At 48.1% G+C, this 6,785-nt stretch overlaps 1 pseudogene; it reads right to left on the bottom strand.

Annotated features, from left to right (window-relative positions):
• Positions 1-5,165: 5,165 nt before the first annotated feature.
• LOC149853768 (uncharacterized) lies at positions 5,166-6,034 on the bottom strand (annotated as a pseudogene).
• Between the last annotated feature and the right edge of the window lie 751 nt (positions 6,035-6,785).

The raw sequence follows: 6,785 nt of genomic DNA, 5'->3' as shown, positions 1-6,785 counted from the left end.
TGATGAAAAACAGATACTCCTTTTCAATATTTGTCATGTTTTTGTTGAACAAGCAAGAAGTTGAATTTTAGGTGGATTGTGTTCTTCAAAAAAAAAGAAAGTGGGGGGAAGGGAGAGCTGAATTTTGCACGAGTTTCCCTTTTCTATGGAAAATGACTTTCCAACCAGCATCTGGGCCAACCCCACCATCACCACACCTGGTAGCAAGTACTGGCAGGATCACACCCCAGAACTAAATGTTTTTAAATGCATTTTCAGAGTCTCCAGTGAATTTCAGGCCACTAAGAAGGTATCCTCAAGGACAGACCAGGGGACAGTAGGTTTCTGGCTAACCACAGAGCAGACACAGGCTTGGAATCAACACTACTAGCTTCCTCTGTCCCAACCTTGACCCAAGTTAGGGGCAGATTGACTTCTCAGGGTCATGAAGCCACATTCAAATTCATTTAGTCCATGGATTTAGTACAGAGACCCCAATTAATACCCTGCGTTTTGGTTGTTAACATGAACTCCTAACTTCTAGAAGGCAGATTGCATCTCAGCTCATCATAGTAAGCCAACAACCACAAAATGGTCATCTTCAGTCCCTACAAAGAGGTCGGATCTGGGCCAGCTGCCCCCTGGCAGAGAATAAGTTCATATTGTCTTCAGCAGAGCTTCATAGAAAGTACACGCACAGCTCAATTTACCAACGCACTATAGCAGGGGTGGGCAAAATGCGGCCCGCAGGCCAGACGCGGCCCACCAGGCCATTCTATCCAGCCTGCGGGGTCCCTAAAAAATTTAGAAAATTGATATTTATGTGCCCCGGCTGCCTGTCACGCGGCCCTTGATGGCTTGCCAAAACTCAGTAAGCACCCCTCCGCCCAAAATAATTGCCCGCCCCCGCACTGTAGCGTTGTGGCCTGCTGGGACTGAGAGGATGCATTTCCTTGCCATCCCCCGCAAAGGAGAGGTGGGTGTTGGTCACAGACGGCAATCAGGGTTGACATGTGCGAGCTACCTGTCGCCATAAGTGAGTTACCCCAGAAATCCCACAACCTGAGCTCAACTTGTAAGGACTGGCATCATGTGCGGAGGCACCCTAGTCCATTGCTCTCTTCTCTGTCTGTCCCAGCTCAGCACGCTGAGACACCCCGTTGCACAAGAGCAAGAATCATCTTCACTTCACGCGTTCCTCACTGACCTCTCCTTGTCTAACAACGGGGAAGCTGCATGCAGTTGACGTTCCTCAGGAGTCTGTTTGACTCCCAGACACCAGAGGAGCAAGAAGCAAATCCCACGCAGATGGGGAATTAAAATCTTCTTGGAATCAACCCACTTGGCACAACCAGGCATCGCAGGCGGGTGCACTCTACGTCTCACGTGCAGGCACTATTGAGTTAGATCATGCCCCAGAAGTTGGGCAAAACCCAAGTCAGACTTGCTCACCAACCCTGGCATCAGATAAAGCTCCCAGCATTGGCCGTAATGTAGACCCTGTGGTCAGCAAGGTCTGATCTCTCCCCAGTATGAACAAACCAACAGCCCCATCTCGACTACCAAAACCCTTATACACCCTTTGCAAGTCTCTCTCTCAGCTGAGCTGCCGGTTGATGTTTTTCGTCACTTGGTCCCCAGCCTCAGGCTCCTTAGCTATAAGGCAGACAGTAGTCAGAGTTTGGGGGCGAGACCAAACCCACTTCAAGGACCTTCCTACCTTGTGCCACTCAGGCCCACCCCTGGGGTTGCTAGTGTGTTCCCACAGTTCCTACTCAAGTCCTGTTTTCCTCCTGTCCCGAGCTGTGTCCTGCTCAGCACTGAGTGCATTTCTTATCAGAGAGGTGCCAAGTATTTCTCTGAACATGCAAAACGTTGCACAGTCCAAGCTGTTTCCCAGTTTTACGTGCTTAGAAAGGATACATTTCTGAATAAAATACGTGGTTGTAAATTTATTTGTTTAAATGTGGGCCTACTGTCCTGTGAAAACAGGCTGAATTTTTTAACCCGAACAGGCCCTGTTTCTAAGTGAAAATAGCCTTGCTCCGAGTGAAGATTCTTATCAAAACCAGGCACATTGGCCCCATCTCTCAGTATGAACACAGTCAGTTCAATGTTGGACTAGAGATGAAAGGTGGGGGGTGGGAGGTTTTGGGGACAGAAATCGTTAGTCTGTGCTTGTACCGCACCTAGCAGGATCTTGGCCTATGAGTGGGGTTCCCAGGGGCTATCACGTACCCCACCACCAACAGAGCTGCAACACATCCTTTAATAGTTGGATCTGAAAGCTGATCAAAGGAAGATCTAGAGCAGCATTTCTCAACCCACGGGCTGTGGCCCAAAAGTGGGTCGCAAGAATATATGGAAGGGTCGCAAACTTTAAAAATGGACTTTCCTTTAAAAGAGAAAAATGTGGGAAGCCACAGCATTTCCTTTGCAGGCTGTAAGAGGTCCAGCCTGCAAGGGGCTGCTTGGGGCCTCCCATGCCCCACACACTGGGGGACTGGGGGCTCTGGGCAGCGGGTCGGGAGTGAGGGGCACTGGGTCAGGACTGGCCATCGATGTTTACAAATGGGTCCTGGTACAGAAAATGTTGCGAACCACTGATCTACAAGATTTCAACTGCTGTACTAAGAGGGGACTCTATAGGTGCTCATATATCACATTGTGGAAGCACAGAAAGAAGGAATAAAGAAATGATCACTGTGCAAGTTCGTTGCCGTACTTTCGCTCCTCCAAAGAGGAAGACAAAGAAGATGTTCAGACATGAATAACATTTACAGCTGGCAATTTAGCAACAACAGTTTGATTTATCCCAAACAGAAGATGAGTAGACTAGGTACTTGAAGGGGTGGGCGGTGGTCTAGTGACATCAAAGGTCTTCCCACTGACCTCAGCAGACAGATGAAGCATCTCCAGAAGGTTTTCTGTAAGGCCTTGGGGCCATTCACTCCACCCCTCTCTGTCTCACTTGACTCATTCATAAAAGAGAAAGATAATTGCCTAACTTGCCACCCAGAAACGTTGTGAGACTTCATTCACTAAGAGCTGAGCAGGGCTTTGCAGTCCTCAGCTGGAGCAGCAAAACACGAGCATCATTTTAACTGAAGAACTTGCCTGCTCCCGAAGGCAGACACAACTGTGTCCTTTCCTAGAAGAGTTGCTTATTCCAGCTCTTTCAAAAAGGACAAGCTTCTTCAGTCACACGAGTCATAGTCAACACCAGGAGTGTGGCCAAAAGTTTTCTCTGACAGCTTTTTTCAATGGAAAACTGAGCTTATGAATAAATGACATTTTTCACGGAACATCGTTTTTCCTGAAAACCAGCAGGAAACTGAGCATTCCAAGCCAATGACATATTTTTTGAGTTTCTGTCCCGTTCTGGCTCCAAATACTGTCTTTCAAGTGCTAAAACCTGAAAAAAAGAAAGTTATTTAAGATTGTGGGGGGTTAAGAAAAGAAAAGTAGAAATTTTCTCCCTTTTTTCAGCTCACCCTAACTGCCTCTCGGGGCAAAGGAGCTAAAGACAAGATGGCACCTTCTTCCTTCAGGCCAGGTCTTAACTGGAGCCTGATTCAAAGTGTTGTAGTCAATGGACGACTGCTGTAACTGCCTGAAAAGACCCCCAGTGACTGGCTCCTGGAAAGGTCTATGTAGTCTCGGAGAAAATTTCAGACTGCTCGTCCCAAAGGATCCACGTATAGCACAATCGCCAAATGTGTGTACGTCTTTCACAGCGCCTCGGCCATAAGGAGAGCCGCCAGCTATTGCTTGTATCTAACGGACTCAGTTTGCAAGGTGAAGTCTTTGGAAGTAGAGAACTTTGTTCCTTTCCCACTGAGAACAATGGAGTTGCAGAGCATGCCGGGATAGACGATAGCGGCTTCAAAGAATGAATTGCAATCATGGCTGACCCTCGAAATCTCGATTCCCTGAAGAATTCCACCAAAGCTAACAGAATTACTTTGGATTTGCACCAGGGATCAGGACTTGGCCCTCTCAGCTTTGGTGTACCAGCTGGTAGCTCTTGTTCCCTATTTAGCTGCACCTTAAGGTACCAGGGGTTCCCTGCGTGGCTGCGAGACTGGGGTTGCTAGTTAAGGTTTGCAAACAGGACAGCGTAAAAACGTCCTTGGTCATTACAGCGAGGAGTCAGGTCTCCATGCGCTGGGGATCTCAAGGCCAACAAGGTTCTTTGCGTGAATCTGATATCTTTTATTAGACCAACTTAAATAGCTGGAAAACCATTACCGAGCAAGCTTTCGGATTCAAAAACCCTTCGTCAGCCTAAGGAAGTTTTAGCAGTCGGTGTGTGCTCTTCCTGGATGGCATGAGAAGTGAAGAGGCCAGAGGCTGGCCTGGTCTGCGCGCAAGACAGGTAGGCAGTGAAAATGTAGATTGAGGAGTCAATGGGTGAGAGACAGGCGGGGGGGAAGAGAGAGAAGGGGGATGAATAGTGGAGAGATACCTAAGGAGTCAGGTGTCTGGCAGGTTATAATGTGTCATAAATCCAGTGTCTATATCTGGGCCATGATTTTTAGTGTCCAGGAGGTGGATGAAGTGGAGTTCGTAGGCTCGTCTCTGGGAAGTGTTGTGCAAGTTTCCTTTGAGGATCAGGACAGAGAGGTTGGAGAGAGAGTGGTTTTCTTGTGAGAAATGTGCCCCCACCGGTCATTGGGTATTCCTGTCTTTGATGGATTTCCGGTGTGCGTTCATTCTGGCGCGGTTGCTGTTTGGTCTCTCCTACGTATTTTCCCTCAGGGCATTTGGTGCATTGGATGAGATGCATGACATTTCTGGAGGTGCAGCTGTAAGATCCGGGAATGCGGATGGCTCTGCTGGGGGGTGTAGCACTTGTGCGGGCGGTGGAGATGTGTTGGCAGGTTTTGCATTTCTTGTCCTGGCATGGTCTGGATCCTTTTGGTGTGTTTGGGCTTGAGGAAGTTTGCTTCTGGTGATGCGGTTAGCGAGGTTTGGTGCTTGTTTGAAGGCTAGGATGAGTGGCTCTGGGATGATCTTTTTTAGAGTAAGGTCTCTTTCTAGTATGGGTTGCAATTGTTCGAGGGTTTTCCATACAGGTTCGAGGGAGGGGTGATAGGTCATAAGCAGCGGTGTGCGATTTCTGGGGGGTTTTCTTCTGTACTGCAGCAGTTCTTCACGTGGTATCCGGGTGGCTCTTTCAAACGTGCGATCTGTCTCTCTGGAGGAGTGTCCTTGCTGGGTGAAAGCCTTTTTAAGATTGGTGAGGTGGCAATCCCAGGTGCTCTCTTCAGTGCAAATTCGGTGGTATCTGAAGGCTTGGCTGTATATCACAGCTTTCTTGGTGCGTGTAAGGTGATGGCTGGTTCTGCACAGATATGTATGTTGGCCTGTGGGTTTCTTGTATAGCGTGGTCTGTATTTCATCATTCTGGATACTGATCATCGTGCCTAAAAAGGAGATGTTGGTGCTGGAGTACTCTAGAGAAAGTCGGATGGAGGGATGGAGGTTGCTGAATTTCTGATTAAACTCAATCAGGGATTGTAGGTTTTCAGTCCAAATGATGAAGATGTCATCGATATATCTTAAGTCTACCAAGGGTTTGATGGTGCAGGAAGTCTTCTTCCAGGTGGCTCATAAAAAGGTTGGCATAATGTGGGGCCGTTTTGGTGCCCACAGCTGTTCCCATCATCTGGAGGAAGTGCTAATTATTGAAAGTGAAATTGTTGCGTGCGAGGATGAAGTGTACAAGGTCAGTAATATCTTTGGGTCTGTATTCGGAGTTGCCATCTTGTTCCTGTAGATATGTGAGGCCGGCTTGGATGCCGTCCTGGTGTGGGATGTTGGTATATAGGCTGGTATCGTCCATGGCGGCTGGGAGGGTGTTGCTGGGAAGATGGTCTCTGTTTTCAAGTTTCCATAAAAAGCCTGTAGTGTCTTGTACAAAACTTGCTCTGTGGGTGACGAGTGGTTTTAGGATTGATTCAACGAAACCCGGTATTTCCTCAGCTAGGGTCCCATGGTTGGTTATGACAGGTCTGCCAGGGTTCCCTTGCTTGTGGATTTTCGGGAGCATGTAAAAAGTCCCCGGGTTAGGTGGAGGGGGGATTAAGGTCTGCAGTTTTGTTTGTACTCTTGCTGGAAATGATTTGATGGTATTGTTGAGTTTCTTGGTGCAAAGGGGAGTAGGATCTTCTTGTAGTTCTTTGTAGCAGGTGGTCAGAGAGCTGTCTGTTGGCTTCCTTCACGTAGTCTTCGCGGTTTAGGATGACTATGGCTCCTCCTTTATCTGCCGGTTTTATTACTATTTGGCGGTTAAATCGTAGAGATGCTATGGCCTTTTTCTCTGGTAGAGAGAGGTTGTTATGGTGGCGTGTGTTGCTGATTATTTCATTGGTCATTCTTTCCCTGAAGGAGTCAACGTAGCGGTCCAGGTTAGGGTTTTGTCCACTGTGAGGTGTCCAATCTGATGTTTTTTGGGGGGTTTTGGCATTGATCTTTTCCTGAATGTTGACAGAGGATGAGTTGTTGTTGGGAGTGGGTTCAGTTTGGTCGTGGAAATTTTCCTTGAGGCGGAGGCGGAGGAAGAATTCTTCTACTTCTCCACATTTGAGGAGATCTCAAAGCACTGCGTACTTGGGGGGGGGGGTACCAGTGTCACTGTTCCCATTTTACAGATGGGCAAACTGAGGCACAGAGCCATGACAAGACCTGCTGAAGTGGCAGAGCTGGGAATAGGATCCAGGTCTCCCGAGTCTCAGGTGCAGCACTTCAGCAAGTAGGCTGCACTAGGTTAGGAACATCTACGTGGGAGACTTTGCTGGGTG

The sequence above is a fragment of the Crocodylus siamensis genome, chromosome 13, assembly GCF_052110815.1.
Source record: "Crocodylus siamensis isolate JL-2025a chromosome 13, ASM5211081v1, whole genome shotgun sequence".
NCBI classification, from domain to species: Eukaryota; Metazoa; Chordata; order Crocodylia; family Crocodylidae; genus Crocodylus; species Crocodylus siamensis.
This window is presented reverse-complemented; position numbering and strand designations above follow the sequence as displayed.